This window comes from Sinocyclocheilus rhinocerous, unplaced genomic scaffold (assembly GCF_001515625.1).
Source record: "Sinocyclocheilus rhinocerous isolate Xijiao unplaced genomic scaffold, SAMN03320098_v1.1 scaffold1243, whole genome shotgun sequence".
Taxonomy (NCBI): Eukaryota; Metazoa; Chordata; class Actinopteri; order Cypriniformes; family Cyprinidae; genus Sinocyclocheilus; species Sinocyclocheilus rhinocerous.
The window spans coordinates 1,468,350-1,491,737 of record NW_015626033.1 but is presented as its reverse complement, the minus strand read 5'-3'; the positions used below and the strand labels follow the sequence as shown (position 1 = coordinate 1,491,737).

Sequence of the window (23,388 nt, the reverse complement as noted above, 5' to 3'; positions counted from 1 at the left end):
TTCCTATAATCAAAACAATTGGTTCTGTGAATTGACAGGGGGTGTCAATTGTCACACCTTCTGTTTAACCAATTATACATGAGCTATAGGGGTTTAAATCACTGTCATACATGACAGTAGACTTATAGACTTATAAAAAAAGGTCATTTTTCATATCTGATTTATAATTTGATTAGTGATCATGTTAATGGATGCAGGATAGTTAACTAAAACTAAACCTAAAACCATAAAAAAAATTGTCACTTGGAAAAAAACACTAACTGATAAACTTATAAAACACTTTATTGAACTAATTTAGTTTAACTTACTGCAGTAAATAAAATTGAAACGTAAAACTTTAAACATGTATAAAATGATAAAAAATGGCAAAACAACAGAATTGCAAAAACTTTGACTACAATTAAAATGAAAACAAAAAAATTATAATAAAAATAAAAAATATGAATACCAAAATAACACTGAATGGGTGACAGACGTGGGATCATATAAATAAGCAGGTTCTCTCAATTTGGTTTGAAACATTCACATAACTTCTACATGCTAATAAAAATTTGCACTTGCGACATACACTGTATATTATGTTTGATGTATTTCAGTGTTTGCTTTCAATTAAAATGATTCTTTACTATATTGAATTGAAATGTTTAAAGTGAAATGGAGTGGGGATGGATCTCATAATTATTTTGAGCAAGTATACAAAACAACTTTTGAACAAGTATTTTCTTTTAATTCGGCAAACAGTGATGTAGATTGTATTCTTTTGACAAATTAATTTACACAGTTTCATTGCAGATATATAAACTGCTTTAATTACTGTATAGAAAAGTTATAGAACTCAGAATATGACTATATTAAAAACAATAAAACTGCTTGTCATATTGAGCAATTTGCTTTGCTCCTGTCAGGAGAAAAAAAAAGACAAGCTGTAAAATCCCAGGCAGAGTATTTGCATATCTCCCTATTTTAGGACATAAGTCATAGGGACATGCTGGAATTTTGTTGTGGTGGTGTGTGAGGCAGCGCAGCGTGTGATGCACTACTAGACGCCCGCTCGCTTGGTCAGTCGAGTCGTGCAGCATTGGCTGAGGAGAGGAGAGCAGAGGAGGCAGTAGATGCGCGCTGTGTCTCGGCACTGTTGGAAGAGTCATTGTTCCTTGACGTCACCACTCAGCCAAGCCTGGCGCTGCTGCTCTCAAACATGTCTTTGTTATTCAGAGCTTTCCATCGGCGAATCGCAAAATACGGAACGAGCGGTTCCTTTTATTCACGGGAAGTAGGAGGACTCACATGGGGGCGCGTTTGTTTGTGTTTGGGGAGGAGATTTCTATCAGATAACTTCTAACCGTTTAGATTTATAAGCGAAATACAAAAAATATGGATTTGTGTAACGCATTATTATTATTACTATTTTTTATAATTATTATTAGCCTATATGCGTATTATAATATTATATGCTTATTATTTTCAAAAATACATATTTTTTGTTTTAGAAATGCAGAAAGGAAAAAAGTAAGAGAGGATCAAATATAAAATTCGATATGAAAGTGTCTGCTAAATGCATAAATATAAACTTAATGCTTAATGTTCACACAAAAATGGGCCTTTATTTATGTAAATAATTGTTTATATGATGCTTACTCATAATTAGAGCTTGAAAAGAATGGTCACATTTTGCTGCAGTTCTTATTTACTTAAAATACTAACAGATTAGTAAGTGCAAATGGTACATTATAACAATAATTGCACTTTACATATGGCGTTGTTTTGATACATGTTATATCTTTAGTCATACTAGTTACTATGTATTCATCATTAACCTGCCTGGAAAGAAAGGCATTGTGGTCTCCGTGGTTTGATTATAATGAAGTAAAGCCAAACGACATGTTGTAGTATTCGAACAGCAAACAACTGGCGCTCGCGTGTAAATCCAGTCCGTTCATCTGCGCGCGCCGCCTGGTGTCTTCCAAAGGCGCGAGCGCTTTACGCGACTCTGGGACACATTTTGTCAGCAACCAGCAAGCATGGCTCGGTGGTAATAGAATAGCCCGTGTAATTTGACACTTCAACTTGCCGTGCACTACGTTAGTTGATTCAGACAGTCACACTAACGAAACGCCGTGCGCTTTTCTCTCACTGTTTGTGAAGTGTGACGGAAGAAAACAGATCGCAACTTCAAATCCAGGAGATTTTCGGCGCCGTGCTGTGATTGGACCTGAAAGTAAGTTGTGTTTGTGGTTTCCTATCATTTTCACACCTCGCTCGCTGGGAAGCTTTTTATGCATTGCATTGAAATGAATCCGAAGCCTCCGCGCTAGCTCCAACCTCAGCTAACAATAGAGTCACTTAAAGTATCGCTAAGATGTGTACACATGTATTTCTGCGCAGGAAACAATTGCACTAACTGAAACGTTGGCGATACGGCTTTGTGTTTTCGAAGCAAAACACTAATGAGCAATTTTTCCTGGACAGTGGCGTTCAGAGGAACGCGGAATTTGGCTGAACCGGAGAAGCCCACCGTTTACGTACCGTTCAGCGTATCGTTCTGGTGTGTTGCATTGTTCAGATGAAGAGGGCACTGTCATGCGGTGGACGGTTGGTTGGCACGCTTAGATGGGCACATTTGGATGGCTTGGTTGCACGAATGCGATTTAAATTCGCCGGGTCTTTTTGATTAGGTGAAAATTATATTGTGGCTGCTTGATAAGTGATAGGAAACAAGGCTTTCCACCATGTGCTGAAATGTGATGTTTCATGCTGTGCTCTAGTAACAGGACAGCCGCGTTCGGAAGCGCGATGATACGTTGTAACCGCTTATACATTGTAACATCTCGTTCGAATCTTGGAATCCGTGAATGCTTGAATGTAACATTGGAGCAGACTTTGAGGACACGCTGTCAGTTGGTTGGGTACCAACTGACTGTGATCTGGATTTCGTAATAAGATTAAAAAAATAAAGTGTTTGTAATTAGAAATCATTGCATTTTTACATATAGGCTATTTAATTAGATGGCAGTTGACTTGTGATTGCATAATTACATATGGGTTACGTTAGATGCCAGGAAACGGCAATAAATTAATGTTTCATAAATTTGTAATTTACTGATTGTGCCCTTGTAGCTGTAAAATTCGCACAATACATGCAAAAATAAATTCAAGCTGATACATATTGTGGTATGCAGTTGTTATTATTTTCAAAATATTATTTAATGTAACATTGGAGCAGACTTTGAGGACACGCTGTCAGTTGGTTGGGTACCAACTGACTGTGATCTGGATTTCGTAATAAGATTAAAAAAATAAAGTGTTTGTAATTAGAAATCATTGCATTTTTACATATAGGCTATTTAATTAGATGGCAGTTGACTTGTGATTGCATAATTACATATGGGTTACGTTAGATGCCAGGAAACGGCAATAAATTAATGTTTCATAAATTTGTAATTTACTGATTGTGCCCTTGTAGCTGTAAAATTCGCACAATACATGCAAAAATATATTCAAGCTGATACATATTGTGTAATGCAGTTATTATTTTCAAAATATAAATGTTTACATACTAGTTTATTTGACTGTTTAATCTAAGGAAACTTAATTTGCACTTGATGCACTTATTTACGATTCAATATTCAGCCAGACACATAATATAGAAATAAGCTGATAAAGCTGATGTTAAAGAAGTACGTTTCTTGTTGCTTTTGTTTGTATTTTTATCAAAATCCAGAAGTGAACAGATTATGATTTAGTCATAAAATTTGTAATTACATTAAGAAGAAAACTACCCAACATGGTACAGTTCACACATACCAAGTGTCCACCAGCTTTTTTTTTTTTTTTGGTAATGCATGTATTAGTTATTTATTTTTGATTAGTAAGTGAACAGTTTATTCATGAGATTCTTACAGTTAGTAATTCTACAACTTTCAGCTTTGGTTAATAAGATTATATTTTCCTACATGATGTTTAATGAAGCCTGGCCTATACTTTATACATTGTCATCTTATTGCTTTTGATTTTGAAATGATTGATATTGAATTATTGTAGGCAACTCTATTGCCAATACAAAGCCTATAAAGGTAGCCAAAGTTCTTGCTAGCAACAATTTAAACTTACCGTATATTGTCATTGTTTTCATGAACATAGGTTTTGTTTTCTCAAAACTAAGTTCTAACACTAGAGTTTCTCTTTGGTGGACATGCTTGTTGAAAACAGAAACTTATTGTTTTCAGCATGATTCTTCAGTCAGAGCTGTCATTTGATGACAATTGCTTGGTCACCTCTCTAGTACAGTACAATCACAGTCAATGTTTACATGGCTGTGTGAGTACTGATAATGTTAAAAACTTCCCCCTTCAGGGTGGATTGCTCCTGGAACAAAGGTGAAAGTACTGAGCTCTCGGCTCACTCGTTTTGAATTGTGGTGTTGGTTCATTATTGGAGGAGGTATGTTGTTAAGGCCAATTATTGTTAGCAAATGTTTAAAAATGAACCCACGCATAAGACTGGAGTCTCATTTAGTCTGCTGGGGGTGTATTTTAAAACACCGCAGATTTACCCACCAGTTTGATGTCCCCTTCTATGAGTGGCTTAACTTGTATGAGTCAGGAATGGAGAATGTGTCTTGGAGAGGAGAGGAGTTTATTTTCCTCCCTCCTTCAGATGGGGGCTCCAGGTTGAGGATCATCATTACCAAGGGCAGAGGCTTTAGCCGTAGTCATGTAAAGGCACAGACAGAGCTCAAGTCATTCTGTCAACGGGACTAAAGAGGTATTGCGCAGGACTTAATTGAGCTTAATGTGGGATTAAACTTCCATAAGATCATTGAAAAGTTGCATTTAACATGCCAAAATAGAGAGAATTGTCAGTTATGTCATTTGAACTAATTAACATTGTCAAAATGTATCAGATTTTACACGCAAATTATTCAGTAACAGGTTTATTAGTCATTATTGCTCACATCGCTGCCTATTTATGCACATTTGTGTCTAGCCTAACAAATGTGTTCAAGGTTGTCCAGTTTAGGAGTGTAGTCTAGATGATCTCTTTTCACATTCAAATTCTTGGCATGTGTGACAAAAGCTCGCTTAATTCACTGGGCGATTTAAGGGTGGGAATCGTGAGTGATCCCGCTATAGAATATTATCATGATACTTGAGTCACAATACCATACATAAAGGGTTCTCTTTATGAGTTGTGATACACAAAGTATTGTGAACTTTTTTTTTTTACATTTAGCACCAGCATTGAATAATCAGATGTGTAGTGGTGCAAAACTTTTGCCTTTAGGACTTTGAGGTCCCAAATGAGTGAAGAAAACTTTCTACTAGGCATTGATTAGTAGAAACATAGTACATGTTTCATAGTACTATAATATATTTGTTTCACCCACTTCTAGTCAACTACTTCAAATTTATCACAAAACAAAAGTTTATTTAGGTTTAGAAACTTGAAAAATGACACCTAATAAGAGTCATTGTTTATTATTTTAGGCAAAATTAAGTTAAAATTACTTTGGTACTCTTCATTAATGGTGTTACATACTGCATCTCCTCTTCTTCTTAAAGCAAGAATGAGGCACAATATGTTTTTTACCAGCTAAAAAAAATACTAATCAGTGTTTTGACAGGTTTACATTTAACTGTTAGCACACTATTGTGGTGAAATTGAGAAATAGTTGGTCCACGTTCATTCATCATAAAGCGAACAGTCGTCTAGCCACCACCCGCACACGCCCACTCTTGAACCCGAGTCAGGCTTTGTTTGAGTCCACATGCTGCACTGTGGACATTTATTACGCTTAATACGCTGATGGCCTTTTTTAACGGTTCACATTACGTCTGCATAACAGCCTGCTCGACTTGTGCGTGCACTTTCGTTTCTGTGGTGATCGGGGTTAATGCGCTAACATGAAGTATAGCCTCCGAACCACAGATTATTCAGACAATAGGAGTGCATGACTTGTGATTTCCTTGCAGACTTACGGGTATGTTGCGCCGTTTCATCTTACGGTTCGTGACCTCGGCGAAGCAGAGGGAGAGGGACTTTTGATTTTAATTACATGCATCTGCAAAGAGTGTGGCGTGGGACCGAATCTGCTTCCAGGCTGCATAAGTTGAAAGCTTGTTGAAGGCTGCCTCCGACTCTCGAGCTGACAATGTGACCAAGGATGCACTGGGATACGATGTGCAAAGCATTAGCTAGCTGGTGCCATTCTAAGTGCTTTACCCCTCAGATAGGGACTTTCAGGCCCACACTGTCACGGGCTCATGCATGTTTGATTTGACGCTCTTTGAAAAATGAACGCAGAAGATGTCACAATGGCTGCATCCCATTTCTGTCGGCGAGAGCAAGTACTTTGAATCAAAAATGACACCCAGCTACTCTTTTTCCAATGCGAGGGCTTGATATTTGGCACTATAGCACAAAATGTCTCCACCACACTGACAATTTTGCATGATCACAAGCAATTACCTCCATTTTTCGGTGCCAATAAAAGCTCGCAGCACTTTGAAGTCTGGCTGCCGCTGTGTGCTGTGCAAATCCAGCTTAAGCAAAACAAACATATTGTCCTCAGCCTGTTTTCTTTTGACTGAGGCAAATTAGTATACATTCAGTGAGCCATGTTCTCCATGCTACACTGTTAAGTCCTGCTACTCTCTTAAAGAGATCCATCTCTCTTTGAGAAACAAATATGTGCGTTGTTAAGTACACTGATTCTATAGACTCAAAGTCAGGGCTCGGTTTCAAGTCATTGAAAATATTAGACTGAAGTAACTTCAGACGAAAGCTATTTAATAGATATTTTGACATGTACAAATTCTGCGTTTGTGCTTTTTTTCAGCAGTGTTTATCTGTATGCATTTATTCAGGCTTTGCAGAAGAACGCCAGTGCATCTGCGTTCATTTTATGTATTGAAATACTGCCATGTTTTCCATCATGTGGAAACCTTGGACCTTGTCACCGTGTCTGAGCTGTCTGTCTCTGCGAGCGGGAGATTTCCCTCAGTCCCGGCGAGTGATCACTGTGTTTCTGAGAGGGACTTGCAGTTACATTCAAAGGTTCAACACAGCCCGAGGGATTCATACATGTTTTCTGACAAAGTAAATTAATTAGGTTTTCTTAGGAAAGATAAATATGATTTCTCATCCAAATTTGCCTTTTACGGGAGGGAGGATTTGCGTTTGCGTGCGCCAAGTGACACGCACACATAACCTTGGCTTAGACATTTGCACAAGGTGAGACTAAATGAAAGCTGAATGAAAGGCAACTACGAGTTGTCAGGAGAACATGACAAATAGACGGTGGCGAATGAAATTCATACTAGATCCGCCAAATCCCTTAGTGTCGCAGGAAAAAAGGTGAATTTATATTAAACAGTAAAAATGCATTTCATTGTTCTCATATTACTTTCTCTCTCTTTTAAACACTTGGATTGATTTCTTTTCTTTTCTTTTATTTATTTATTTTTGATGAGGATGTGTATGTCCGGATCATTCATTTTAGGATGTTTCAGGGTTGTTACTATACTCTGTCAATTTAGTTTTCAGTAAGAGACTAGATGGTTTCTATAGGCAGGGTCCATACCACTTCTCTTTCCTCCAGTAACACATGAAGTACTGTTTTTAAGCATATTTCAATGTTTCATTTATTTACCATGTTTGAATATCTCACTTTTACCTGTTAACGTGGTGGAGCATTAGTGACACATTTCTATGTTTTTTTAAAAATATATTTACAGAATTAAAGTAATAGGCTAAGCCTTTATTTTTAATCTTAAACGAATAAGTCTTGAGGTTCAATTTTTGACCTCTGATTTGATATAAATATCTTAAAGTGACAATAATTTCATTTTTTGTTTGTCTGGAGGTGTGCAATCAAAAGTCCATGCCTATAAGTAGGCACACAAATGTTTTATGATCAGCCAGTCAGTAATTATACTGATTCAGTCAAATTTCATAATTTGTTTTGTACAAGGTTAAGTACTCAACACACAGGACTTTAGAATCTGAGATTTTAGATGGCTTTTGGTTTAGTAAGAGACTGCTTATCTTACTACTTTAACTCAGTAACCACCTTGACAGATTCAGTGACTGATTCATGAGTCTGATTCAAACTGAGAGTTCATGAGTCTTTTTGATCGATGTGAGAATCAGATTATGATGTTTGTGCTGTATGTGATAGGAAATAATACTCAAAAGACACATCATGTTTGTTTTATTTTGTGATACCCAACCCTTTCAGTCATTATATTCAGATTGCAAGTTCATAACTCTGGTAAAATGACTTTTTTTGACGTTGTAGATTCAGCAGCAGCGGAGCGCTACTGTTAAATAATTGTGCAGGAAACACTGGTATGGTGTAATATCATATTAATCTTGCATAGTATGCTGTTAAAACAGCTCATTTTCTTTACATTAAGCAATTTTCTGTATTTTTTTGTCCTATCATATGCATATCATTCTGCTTTTCCATGTTTTTGTTTGAAACCTGTTATTATCTGGATTCTGCTGTGTCAAAATCACAGAACCGCACGGCCCAGAGCTTTCTTTAGCACTTATTAACTGTTCAAGGCAGATCTTACAATGAAAATGTATTCCATCTGAGAACACACCTCTTGCTCCACAAATACACTTCATGCATCACAGCCTCCGTGCAGAGCTCATGAGGTGACAGCTGTAGGCAACAGAGAGACGTTCATGGAGTGCTAGTACAGACTCTGCGCCAGATAGAGCATGATAAATCCAGAGCCGTGTAAGTGTGTTTGTTTGCACGTGTATGTCCAAGCTCAAATTGGCATGCAATGGCAAGCACCACTTCCCAGGTAAGTGCTGTGTGCCCTGGCTCTTAATGACTGTTTCATAAGCCACACTCTTGGTGGCCACTATGCGCCCTTCCTTCTAGTTCACCCCTGCGGTTCTGAACCAGACTGCTTCACACTCTTATGAGCTCATGTCTTTTAATTTCTCTACCTGGGCTGTTCAGATAAAGAGCCATATTAGAAACCCCAGAGGGCAAATATTGTAAAATGGCAGGTCTGGTGTAGTGGTTTTCACTGAGCCTTGTCATGGGGGGAAAAGTAGAGTTGATTTAACGGTGACTAGTTTCTTAGAAATCCAAAGCAATTAGGTGTTTAGTAGTCAGAGGTTTATTTATGCCGTAACAAATTGAAACTGTAAGTTTTGTGTTGTCTGAATACCACCACAATAAAGTTGTCAGCTAAAAGAGGAGCGATAAGAGTAAGTGATATCGCAAACTAAACCTTGATATTTCATACCTCATTCTTGCGCGCATCTTCTGAGAAAACAGAAGCCATTGTTGCACTGATCATTTATCATTGCTGTAATGAGATTAAACTAATCGTGTATTCCAGAGACAGCAATGATACACTGTGTGGGGCTTGCCAGGGATCATCTTCAAACAGTATTTGTCATTGTCTCTCAGTGCTTTTTAATTAACTGTTGACAAACAGCGAAAGCCTTTTGGGTGTTATGATTTAAAAGCAGTCCCATTTCAGTGCGTCATAAAATATGTTTTCTTTAATAAAAACAAAAGCTAGAAAGAAACAAATATGTTTTGCCATCTAACGGACAAAAGCTCTGTTATGTTCCATTCCAGAATCTAGTGAGCTGACTTTGGAGAGTAACTCTAACCTTGATGGGGTAGTGCACATAAAAAATGTAAATTGTCATCATTTACGCATCCTCGGGTCATTCCAAATGGAACGCAAATTACATTGTCCATACAATGAAAGTTGATGTTGTTTTATATGGACAAAAGCAGCTAAAACATTCTTCAAATATCTGCTTTTGTGTTCTGCAGAAGAAAGTAATACAAGTTTGGAATGACGATGAGGGTGAGAACATGATGACAATTTTCCTTTTTATACCAATTTTAGGTAGTATTAGCTTAGCAACATGCTAACTCCAAACTGTATTGAAATTGTGATTCTAGTTGCTGCCTATGTTTCAATAATGCTACTATTTTAGAATTATTTATTGTGTTTATTAATATTTGGAATTACTTTTATTTTTGTTTTCTAGGTGTTTTATTTGAAATGTAATTAAAATTAAAAGTTGTAGTAATTTTGTTATGTTTATTTATTTATTTTTAAATATCATTTTTATTTTTTTCTGAAGTAGTAGTTTTAGTACTTTAACATTACAGTTAGTTGCCAATTTAACTATAGTTTTCAATTTAGGTTTTTCGTCTAATATTTAATATATTTTTTATTTCAGATTTATTTCAAATACTCAAACCGATTTTTAGTAATTTTAGTTATCGATAACTTCACTGCAAATCGGTCACTTATAAAGTGCCGTGATGGTTAGAATGTTCCCTTAGAAAGCAGCTTCCTGTGTAGGCAGCAAAGTAGCTTGCTAGTTTTTGAAGCTTCTAAGTGAGTAGTTTTCATAAACATGTTCAATGTTTCATTAGTGGCTGCTGAGATCGTTAATCTGATCTTTCTGTAGTGAGCTTGTTGCTGATGCATAAGCAAACAGTGTTCACATGAAATGTTTTAATTGCACATTAACCCACTGCTGGCATATTAATCTGGCATGCCTTAAAGACGGCACGGCGTCCGTTACATTCCCCCATAGTTTTGTATGATGCTGTGGCCCTGGGTGAGACGTTGAGCATCAGAGTGAATTGTTGTTTTATTAGCTAGATTGAGCCGGTGGTGTGTTGAATGTTGGGTGCGTGTCCTCCGAGGCCGGCTCTGAGAGCTCCTGACTCTGCATCTGCAGTAAGTAGTCACCAGGGACGGATGGCACATGCCAGCTCAGATTTTCACGGCGGTCCTCAGACGAGAAACAGCAGGCCGGGAATAACATGCAGATCTTTTTTTCCCCTGTCGCCATCACAGATATAGGAAAGCAAAGCACCTTTTTTAGGACATCTCGAGCGTCTAATCGATATCACTGAGCGTTATTGAGGTTGGCTTGCTGTGCCTTACCCTGTTCTAGCTCTCAAAAGCTGGCTTTGTGCACATGGCTGTCTGTCTAATTTTCTCTGGAATTCTTTTGACTCTGGGACACAGGAACAGAGGAAACTCAATCTGGAGTGCCCTGAGGGGTTCCTCTGCAAGAGAATTCCCACCCAGATAGTTGCCAACACCCACACAAACATTTATGAAGGTCTGTTTTCAAGGAAGAAAGTGCAAACCTCAAACCTGCGTCACGCCACAGCCATCGACAACCGCAGAAGGCGAAGCAGCTTGTTTGTTAGTGGGCAGGTGGGAAGTGTAAAGGCAGTTGAACATGTGCACAGGGGCCACTGCTTATGTGCCGCAGTATCATTAATTAGATGGCAAGTTGTACTAACAAAGAGCCTCAATGTACATGCTTATTTATTTAACATGTTGGCCCATTTTGCACTCTTCATTCTTTATAGAAAAAATGAAATACTCTGAGATAAATCAGAATATTAGATTGATTTCTGAAGCATCATGTGACACTGAAGACTGGCGTTAAGGCAGCTGAAAATTTAGCATGATCAAACAGTTCTTTTAATTTGTAATATTATCTCACAATATTACTGTTTTTGGTCAAATAAATGCAGCCTTTCAAAAACATGAAAAAAAATCCCAATTATTACAAACTTTTCACCAGTAGCGTACATTAAAAGATTTATGACTAGGTGTACATTATATTTGGGTAATTGATATTCTACACACTGACAGCAATTATTAACTAGTTATTACTTAGTTATTACTTTATCAAAATTGTTTGTATTGTACAAACATGTTCCTATATTTTGCATATTTGTGATAAATGAATTTGTCACACCACATAGGCTAACTGCCAAATTTAAATATAATTTTTATAAATAATTTAATATTGTTTGTCAACTGTCCACTTTATTTTTATAGTGTGGAATTGATCCTAAAAAAATCATTTTGTTTAGCACATTGCTGTGTTCAGAAATGGTTTTTCTATAATAATATTTGAATGAATATTAAAATTATTGTTTGTTTAATTTGTTTTCTCTGTGTGCTCTGAGAATCTGCTGGAATTAAATGGCCAAAAATATTCTCTGAGATTTCAGTGCGTTTTCATAAAGAGCAGCGTGGTCCCAAGTACCATTTTGTGTCATGCCATCAAGGTCAATTGTGCTTTTTGTCTCTGTATTAAAATAAAAATGGTTTATTTAGACAGAAGAACAACAGTGTTTTGTCTAGAATTGACCCCAATAATGAGGTGGTGTACCCTGCGTTGTTAGCTGCAGCTGGTGTCTAAAGAATTACCACACGTCACTGCCCTCTGGCTATGGTTCGTCAGCTCATCTGATATTGAATAATGATCGTGGCTGGCTTGTAGCAAACCACCGTTCCAAGTGTCTGTCACTTTAAGTGACTTCCACAATGGCAGCTTTTTTCTACACCCTGTTTGGTGGTGGCTTCTTTTAAAGGGGTGAATTGAGAGCGCTTGGGGCCTGCGTCTGTACTAGTGTGTTTCCCGTTCTTGGCCTCCCGCGAGCGGAGGGGGTTGGCGGTGGCAGTCACGTGAATAGTAATTGTATTTGTGTTGGGTTCCTTTCAGGCTGTCGCTGTAAATCTGTTTGACTCGTCACTTTGTAAATCATTATGATGGCTAAAAGCCTTTTTATTGAATTAAGGGAGGGGGAGTTGTTCTCCTGAGCAAATGTAAGATGTTTTTTGTTTGTTTGTTTGCCTCATGCTCATCTTTGGTAAAGATACCATGCAGTTTTTGTGTGCTTCTGTTAAAAAGGAAAAGTTTTTTTGAGAGTTTGTGCTATTTTGTTTCTATAACATGTCTTCTTTCAGATTAGTGGAAAGAAAACATCCAAAATGCACATATAATTGTTTTATTAGACCTCATCTCTATGGATTTGTAGATTTCAATTACAATATCTTTAAAGGCCATTTTCTCAAAGTGAGTTTTTTTCTAGTATACTGAGCCAGAAATCAGCTTTTTAAAGGGGTGAATTGAGAGCGCTTGGGGCCTGCGTCTGTACTAGTGTGTTTCCCGTTCTTGGCCTCCCGCGAGCGGAGGGGGTTGGCGGTGGCAGTCACGTGAATAGTAATTGTATTTGTGTTGGGTTCCTTTCAGGCTGTCGCTGTAAATCTGTTTGACTCGTCACTTTGTAAATCATTATGATGGCTAAAAGCCTTTTTATTGAATTAAGGGAGGGGGAGTTGTTCTCCTGAGCAAATGTAAGATGTTTTTTGTTTGTTTGTTTGCCTCATGCTCATCTTTGGTAAAGATACCATGCAGTTTTTGTGTGCTTCTGTTAAAAAGGAAAAGTTTTTTTGAGAGTTTGTGATATTTTGTTTCTATAACATGTCTTCTTTCAGATTAGTGGAAAGAAAACATCCAAAATGCACATTTAATTGTTTTATTAGACCTCATCTCTATGGATTTGTAGATTTCAATTACAATATCTTTAAAGGCCATTTTCTCAAAGTGAGTTTTTTTCTAGTATACTGAGCCAGAAATCAGCTTTTTACAGAATATTACATATACCATTCACCTGATTTATATAATATTGATATAACATTCCTAAAAATGTGGTAAATTATGTTTTTTTTCTGGCTGTTGACAGTATTTTCTGATGTAAGGAGTGATAAAAAGACATCCAAAATCCCCTCTGAAAAAAAAAACATTTAACTTTAAGGAATTTTGAATCTGGCTTCATCCAGTGTTCATGTTTCCATTCTGGAGATTTATGCAAATTAGTGCATATTTTTATATATAGATAATGCCTCATTTGAATATTTAAAACATAAAATAAAATAAAAAACTTATTACAAAACAATTGTCTCAAAGGAGTTGGTTAAAATTAGGGTTGGGTACCGTTCACATTTTAACCGGTACGGAATTTCGGTGCTTTACTCTCTGTGTAATTACAAAAACATTTATTTCAGTGAAAAAATAAGTCCAAAAGTCTCAATTTCCACATTTTGAACAATAGGGCCCTACAAACTTTTTCTTTCAAGTTTCTGTGTGTATACAGTATGATGATGCTAGTTTTCTGAAACGGTAAAATTCTCGCGAAGTGACTCTCACAGCAGTTCTGGAGAAGTTTTTGTGTTCATGCCGTCATATAGTGAGATGCAGAGGCCGAAAATCACCGCGAGTGTCACGCGTGCTTCAGTATTTGTGTACTAAACAAAACTGCGTTTCCGCCATTAATACATACAGAGGCAAGCGGAACATGCAGGATTCATATTTAAACCGTATTTTTGCATTTTAATATTCAATACACTGAATACACTAGTTCATATCGCGATTCGAATGAAGTGCCAGTGACTACTTTTTAATTAATTCGTCCAAAATTGACAAATTCCGTGGCATTCCGTGCTATAGAGTAAATTACGTTTTTATGAATGGACTCCACGATCCCGTCTGCGTTTTTGCAGAAACCATATGGCCCTAGAAATGTAACCACTCTTCAGAACATTTTGGCTTGCCCTGTGTGTTGTTTGAACGAGTTGCAGGGGTGACCTCACATCACAGGGTCTCTCTTTCTCTCTCTGTAGTGTATGCGCCCAGATGCGATATCAGGTACCGAAATTTGGCACCGATTGATTTAACGTGAATCGGTACTCGGTAGTACCGACGCAATTCGGTCGGTACCCTTAAAAGTACAGAGTTCGGTACCCAACCCTAGTTAAAATACAAATTTTAAAATTGCAGATTTGCAAGGGATGTTCCAGATGCTATAACAACATGGAAAAATATTTTATAACTTGTAAACTGTTCGAAATTTGGGACAAACAGGATGAAAATCACTAGATGAGGATTGTCAAACTCAAAGTGTCACATATTAGCAGAACTGGTTTCAGCTGACAGAAACATGAGTTAGTACATCATGTCCTGAAGATCAGCTTGGCTTGTTGTCTGATAAACATCTCCGTGCTCCTCTGCACTCCCCTCTGCCACTCATGGCTTGCATCATGCGTGGCGGCAGGCATTTGTCACTCTGAGCTGATGTACTGTCAGTAACACGCTAGACGGGATAAGAGAACTACGGATCTTCTTTATTCTGTTACTTGTTCGCAGAGGCAGAAAGAAAGTCATGTTCTTGAAAAAGATGTCTGTTATCGTTTCCATAAAGATAGAATTGTCAGCTGAAATGATATGTTTCTTGTTGTTAGAGATTGTTGTTATGAACGTGGGTTTGGATTTGAATGAATGAATGCCCTTAAGTGTCAGTTGTATATTGATACACTGAAGGCCTCAAACAGGTAATGTCAACTTTTGGGTGCAGCTACTGACGTCAAAAGAGCGTCCTGCCTGAAGTTAATGTGAAATTCTGTTTACAACCTCTTTTTTTCTATAATGTGATGTATTTCAGAGTGAAACAGGATATTCAATGAGAAAAAAGCAGGGCAGGACTGCATTTATCGCAGTTGATTGGCTTGTGAAAAGATGTCTTTACAAAAGGGATTGAAAAGTAAGACGGATTCTTGAACTAGAGCCTAAAAGGGAAGTTGTTTCGGAAATGTTGCAGGTTTTTACTAATTTTGATTAGAACTGTAAGAGATAATTTTACTATATCAGGCGATAATGGGGATAATTTGTAATTTTATTTATTAATTAATTTAGGATATGGTATTGGATTTTTTTAAGTCTAATTTATATTGGATAGGGTATTGGATATATATATGAAATGGTATAGAATTTTAATTTCAGCTGATTATCATCCATAACAAAAACAATATTGACTTTTTTATATATGTACATCACTACTTATGCGTTTGCTCTTAACTGTCTTAAAAGGGTGAACACACTTTTCATCCTAAGTTGACTTTACCAGAGAAAGTTGGTTGTATGTACTTTAATATGTTTGTACTCCAGGAGGGCTCGAGGTTCCTGGAAGCCTGTGCTCTGATGGGCAGCTCCACTTTTGTAGTACGAGGGAGGAGAAACTGCTGGAATTTCTCACAGTTGCCTGTCTGACAGAGTAACAACTCAAGCTGAAAACTCTTCTGGAAAATATTGATGTTGGAGGAAGTCAGTAGGCTGTCACAAGTGTGGAAGACTTTGTGTGCATGGTGATGAATGTGTCCTTGGCAAAACAATTGCATCTCCAGTGCTTTTGGAGTTTTAGTTAAACACTTGGATATTATCTTTGTGAGCTAGATTTCTGTGTATTTCAATAGCTGTAGAATCAATCTGGATTGTGGTTGTTTCAACAGTTTATCAGTTCTACAAATTGGTCGTGACAATTGAGGAGAAGATTAATGATTATATCCCATTACAGTAATAGACGCCCTAAAACTGCCTCCTGGAAAGATGCAGCTCTCAAAGGAGCGTGGATTTGATCATTCGCTAAGGCTTCCGTGAATTATCTCAGAAGTGAATCTGACATTTTGTTTATTCAGTTTCCCCACAAAGTATTGTTCAGTGAAAGACAGTGCAGACAGATTGCATTCAGGCCTGTCAGTCACAGGTGCAGTCTTTTCTGTCTCTGATAGCTAATTAAGGCGTTACACATGTTTGGCAAGATGCCCACGTCCCAATGGATTATGAAAAGATTATAGAAGGCATTCAGAATAGAGGAGCAGAAAGATCAATATTGCATGTTTGCATAAGCTCATCACTAAAGACTTCAAACGCAGGAAATCATGTCTGTTGTATTATGTAGCGGTTAACATGTGGTAGACCTCTTACACTCGTTGCTAATTTGCTAACGCAATAATAAATGTAAATGATATACATTTAAACAAAATATACAATTTATCGACTTGATTTACTTGAAGCATTCGAAAGTTCATCATTTATTGTGCTTACCCGATGAAGTTGTGTAGGACATTATTCTGGGCTTTGGGTTTAGGAAATATGGCCGTGTGGCTCATGTGTACTTGATTTTTGCATTTTAAATTATGTTGCATGTATTTTACAAATGACGATTTGCATTCAAATATTTCTGGTCATTAATCATGGTCAAATTGTGGCATGTTGTGACTTGTATATGGCATTATTTGTTTGCATAGGATCACAACAATTCAAGCATGCTTGTTTTGCCTGTTTATAAGGCCTCTAAGTTCTGCTTTCATGAACAATTTGTTAAATTAGTGATTGCTAATGACAAACACGGTCAAATGTATGAAATAGTTTTTTACATTACTTTACATAAGTAATGTAAAAAATGTTTTACATAACACATTACTTTGTGTTTTTGTGTGGTGTTACTGAGTGACTTGTGCTTGTGCTCCTTGTACTCTACGTCGACTGTGACTGAAATCAAATAAATAAGATTGACTGGATGAGAGCCAAGACAGATTACTGGCACAGGGATTTCTGTCAAAAACATCTCCGAGGATAATTAGCTGTGCTATATTACCGCCGTTTTGGCTTCTTAAACCACGTTTATATACACGATGCCCAGGCCTGTTAAGTCTAGAGGGTGTGTAATAAATTATTGTGACTTTATTGCTAAGGTAAATATTAGTTTCCAGTCATTTACTCAATAATAACATATTATTTGCTAAAAATGAATCAGATTATAAATTGTCACCACAGTTGGAGTGATACATAGCAGAACGGCCACTAAATATTTACCTTTTTAAGACTGACTGTGATGTAGCTTTGTGAAAGTGGTTGGTTCGCGTTCAAAAAGTTCTACTTGTTGACCAATGCAGTTTGAAGTCATTCTGCCATGAATAGCAGGCGGGTGTAGGCCTGTCACGATAACAACTTTTTGTTGTGCGATATATTGCCCAAGAAATAATTGCGATAAGCGATATTATTGTCATTTTAAAGACCATTTTATGCCACTGAATACATAATCATAATGTAACAGCATAATAATTTTTTAAATGTGAACTAGCACCTCATGACTACACCACATTATGTACAAGAAGCTGCAAAAGACACAGGCACAAGTGGAATGTACAAAACATAGTGACATTAATTTTTAAGTAAATATAATGAGCGATATATTGCGTCACCAAAAATGATTGAGGTCATGTACATATATTGCGCGATAAGTCGATATATTGATTATTGCGACAGGCCTAGGCGGGTGTTGTGCACTTGTCAATAATTTGATCATACTTCCTGTCTGATGTGATTTCTCAGTTAGCCAAATCTGTCTTTCAGCCCCACTAGAAGTCTCTACTGTATTCTGTGTACAGTACAGTATGATATGATCTCAGCAAAGCTGACACTGACGCTGCACATAAAGAGTGCTTTTAGCTATTATCCTCAATCAAAGGTCATTTGGTTATTGTAGAGACAGATCAGAAGCAATAACAGAATTCAGCTGAAATGTCATTGCAGACTGTAGACGAAATCGATGGATGGAGAGAAGGAAAGGGTTGTACTGGCAGGGAAAGTACAGGAGCTTAGTCACAGCTTTGGAACCCAGGATTACTGTTGACGTCTAAGGAAAGCCTCGACCTCACAAGGGATTCCCCAAATCATTGATGTGTTCCACCCTGAAAACAACTTTTTCCACTAAAAGAGAAAACATGGGATGGTTTAAATTAAGCCTAAATATTATGCATTGAAAAGTCTAATGCTCACCAAGGCTGCATTTGATAAAAAATACAGTAGAAAAACAGCAATTTTGTGGTATATTATTGCAATTTAAAAATAACTTTTTCTATTTGATTAAAATGTAATTTACACTTGTAATGGCAAAGCTGAATGTTCAGCATCATTACTCCAATCGTCAGTGTCACATGATCCTTCAGAAATAATTTGAATATTATTTGGTGCTTAGTAAATATTTCTTATCATTGCAGTTTAAAACCGTTGTTTAATATTTTTGTGGAAAACTTTCTTGGATACATTTTTTCAAGATTCCTTCAATAGAAATTTCAAAAGAAAGTAACTCTAGAAGTGTTTTGCTGTCACCTTTTGATCAATTTAATGCATCCTTGCTGATTTAATGTGTGTATGTTTTAAAAAATTTTTTTTTATAAACTTTTAAATAATTGAACAGTTATATATACTGCTATACTGCTACTACTATAATACTGTACCCTATTTCTGCAACTGTTAAAGGGGTTCTGACTGTTGGTGGTACTTTGTGATCCGAGTACCGTTCTAGCTAAAATAACACAAAGTTGTTGCTAAAATTGTAACTAGAGTCCTCAAAATCCCCATGACAAATTATGACATTATCAGCAATGCCTTTCCTTCAGATCATTGCACTGCTTGTTTTTGCTGATAGAGGAAACCCCAGATGTTTGTAGGAGGTTTCAGGGAATCCTGAAGACAATAACCAGCTCTGATGTTGGCAGGTAGACTCCATCGCAAAGGGGTTGCCAGCCTTTGATATTGTGATGCCAGGGCAGAAAGCACTTGCATGCAGACACTAATTAGGCGATTGGCACCAAAGGACTTTGTTCAGAGATAGTCTGTATTCCATTAGTCCGAGTGGGTGCAAGTTTGATCATGCTCACCGCAGGCATGACCTAATAGAAAATATTTGCCTGGCTCTAATTGCTATATAGTCAATTTGCAATTAGACATACTGGCAAATGTTTCCCAGTGCAGCTGTAAATGACTGATTGTCAAAGATATGCGAGATGAAGTTGTTTGTTAATCCACACCCAATGCATTTGCTAGAATCCTTGACCTAGGGATGTATTCTATCAACTGCAATACAATTTGTTTAGGGATGATAAATTCTAATTGTCTGGTTTATTTTAATCCTTCAATTGAAGAGAGATATTGGAGCGTAGGCCCTCCACCTTTAAGTGAGATCCGACACTTGAGGGAGTGAAGTGTTTTCGCTGGGAAGCGCATGAATGATTGATAGCAGGAGCAGAGCTGTTTAAAATCGTCCTGCTCCCTGCTTATCAATAATTCAAAGCACTTTCTGTATTTTAGTGGCACATTAAATATCAGTCACCGGTTTGAATTCTCAATTTGATTTCTATCTGTCAAATACATTAGTGGTTTGTCGTGATTCTCTTCATTTAAATTAGTTAATTTTGCCCATGCTGGGAATTATCGCACTTGTCTTGGTTTTCTCGTTACTAGTGTTTCATGTTACAAGAGTAAAGTGTTGATTAATAATTAGGCAGCTCTTAGAAAGAAATGTCTGTTGGGAACATTGACACATGATCTCCGTCATTGGTTAAAGTCAACCATTTGACGTCTGAAAGCCAAGTAATATACACTGTAAAATAGGATTTTTCAAAGATTATTGGAGTACATTTTACAAGAAAATACTATTTATTATTTGTTTCTATACCAAATTTTTTCAGCGTTGAATAGGGATAATGCACAATCCGCCTGTTGTTATTGTGACAGGGAGAAGCTGATGGTCATGTATCACTCTAAAAGGGTTGGGTTTGTGATTATGACCATCGATTTAAGGTAAAATTTGTTTATTATGTGAGGCCAAAGAGTCCACAGAGAGAAGCAAAACTAGTACAGCCTCATACCAAACTTTTTGCCAGGGGCAATGGTCAATTACAGTGTAGTGGTCATTACAGAAAAATATTTGACAGCAAATGCCATGATTGACTAATCAGAATAAAGTAAAAACATTTTGAAACATGCTCCTGACGTGAATAAGTACTCCTGTCTTACACGATTTACTGTAGGGCAACTATCAGCCTGTGTTTAACATGCCTTCATTTTCCTTCGGCGATACAGTGCCAGTTTGACCTTTACCTTGGCAGAGGTTGAGGAGCTAGTTGCGGCGCATGCTGATGTTTCCATTTGTTTGCTCTCGTATCCATGAGGAGCTACCAGGATCTCCTGCAAGACCAAGAGGGCTTTTAAATTTTCAGAGATAAATCATGCGCCACTATCGCGTAAGTGCTTTTTGCACTGCCCGGATCCCTGGTGTTAAAAGTCGGAGTCGACTTTGCTCTCATCCATTCGTGAAGACGCGCAGTGTCCGGTCCATTTGCATTAACAGGGAAACACAAAAGGATTTGAAGGAGGAAATTGCCTCTTGTAAACACAATGGCCTTTCCTGTGAGTTCTCATGATAATGTCCTGAGTGGCCTTGGGGTAGAGTCTAGAACATTCCGTTGAAGAGCACACTGAGGTCTGCCTCTGTTTGGCCTTTAGCGTGAAATAGCAGTGAGTCTTGTGCTCTGGATATTGAGCCGCAATGAGTGCAGTGGCTGGTTGATGTATACTAACAAGCTTGAATTTAACATCTAAGTTGTCTGGATGCGCAGTGCCATGCATGTCTGTCAGACAGAGCCGGAGTGACTGTGGCACGGACGTTGATTTCCAATGCCTTAGGGGACCTCCATGTTGGCTTTAAGAGAAGGAATGGTAAGCAGTAGAAGCATCCTCGCTCGTCCACGTTGTAGCCCTGATTAAACATTACTCTGCATGATTGAACATCCCACTCAAATCGTTTTGTGCTGCTGTTAAAGGCATAGTTCATCCAGTAAGAACATTGTACTTGCCAAAATGTCTCAAATTATAATTTTTTTGCTATGCAATATATGTGGAACATACCTTTAGAAACTTAAAGGGATAATACACCCAAAAATGAAAATTCTGTTATTAATTACTTACCCTCATGTCGTTCCAAACCCGTAAGACACAAATGAAGGTATTTTTGCTGAAATCCGTGAGCACTTAAAGTAGGGATGCACCGATACCACTTTTTCCAGTACTCGCCGATACGATACTTTTATTTTTGGTTCTTGCCGATACAGAGTACCGATACTGATATTTTTATTGCATTTGTACATTTTTTAAATATTGGGTACAGAAACTAAAAGGGTATGTATAATGTTAGTTGGTTAACTTCATTTATCAAATAGATAGTCAAACCAAACATGCTGTGTGGTATCGGCGTTTGGTATCGGGGCATTTTAACGAGTACGAGTACGAGTACAGGAGCTCAGTATACTAATTATTAGTAATTACAGGAGCTAATTACTAATTACTTTATTTCAAAAGTAATTAGTAATTAGTTACATTACTAGTTACATTACTTTTTTCTCCATGAAATTTATGAAATCCCAGCATACACGCTCCCGATAAATATTTGTTATTAAAGCATCAAGATTCACAGAAACACTGTTATTTTGAACTAAAGCAAGCGACTGCTGCGTGTATGATTTGACATGGCAGAATGCCAGCAAAGAGCGCTGCATTTATAATCTCTAAAAGACGTCTCAGTTCATCGCAATCTCACAAATCTCTGTTATTATAACACAATAAATATATGCATAATGAATCTTTCATAATGTATACAATTCGTGTGCACTGCATTGCTTAACGCAGCGAACACGTGTTATAGCCTAAATAGAAACTCTGCATATGATTGCACCTGTTAATCATTTATATTTTATATTAGTTCATGTTGCTTTTGTGCAATAGATGAATAACAATTTATTTGTTTTAGATATTTCTATTTTGCGGGAGTCCCGTGAATCATTTTATTCTCCCGCTGTCACGAAATGCCAGGAGAAAACAAGGTAGATCCAAATGCAGTAGTTTATTAAAGTAACAAATAAACAGAACAGAACAAAAACGTGGCAAAAGGTAATCAAAAACACTGGGAACAGAAAACACGATGTAACCTCAAACAATACTGCAGCAAAGACAGTCAGAGTGAGCATGCTATAAATAGTGATGGGATGATGAGTAAATTACTAACAGGTGATCATGATCAGAACAGAAGGACAAGGTAAAGGACTATGGGAAACCGAGTTCAAAACATGTAACAAAGAAACAGGAAGCGCGCCCTCAAGTGGCCAGTCCAGGGCACCACAACCAGACACTGTGACATCCGCATACCGCACACACACGAGTGTCTACCCGCCCGCACCAGCACTCGCCCATTTTGTCACGCGCCGCTGCGTCAGGTCTCGCGGGAGCAGGTCTCTAATATACTTGCACTTGACTCGACAGTGCATATGCTACATCCTTTTTACAATCTCTAGATTATAAAACACTGCATTCTGTCAGCAATGTAACGCGGCAGTAACGTATAGAGACCTCGGCTTGTAACTATACTCTAATTACTATTTTGAAAATTATAACGCGTTAAATTACTCCGTTACTAAAATAGTAATCAAATTACAGTAATGCGTTACTAAGTAATGCGTTACTGCCCAACACTGCTGATGTCACATGGGCTATTTTAACAATGTTCTTACTAGTGGTTGACCGATATATCGGCCGATATTTGGCATTTTTCAAATATCGGCATCGGCCGATAAGTTTTTCTGTTTGGCCGATGTGTTCGAGGCGGGACTTTTATTTTGACGGCACTGAGAACGGCAGCCACAGTGCCTGAGCGCACACCGCTCACATTCTCCCTCTTGTTCGCCGTTCAGTTCTGTCTAATATGGATAGAAGTCTACCTAATAATCAGATAGAACTGTTAAACAAAGGAATTAAAATGTATACAAAAAAGTATAATAACGATTGCTTTAATATTATTAGTAATAGAAAGGCAAACATTATAATACTTTCTCATTTGCC

The 23,388-nt window shown here is 37.4% G+C and overlaps 1 protein-coding gene across 1 annotated transcript in view; it reads left to right on the top strand.

Moving 5' to 3' along the window:
- The first annotated feature begins 2,026 nt into the window (after nt 1-2,026).
- zmiz1a (zinc finger, MIZ-type containing 1a) overlaps nt 2,027-23,388 on the top strand; it is a 142,465-nt gene continuing 121,103 nt past the window's right edge. Inside the window, exon 1 of the mRNA XM_016511303.1 lies at nt 2,027-2,218. The gene's annotated coding sequence lies outside the window, so the exon portion shown is untranslated. The remainder of the gene's footprint in view (nt 2,219-23,388) is intronic.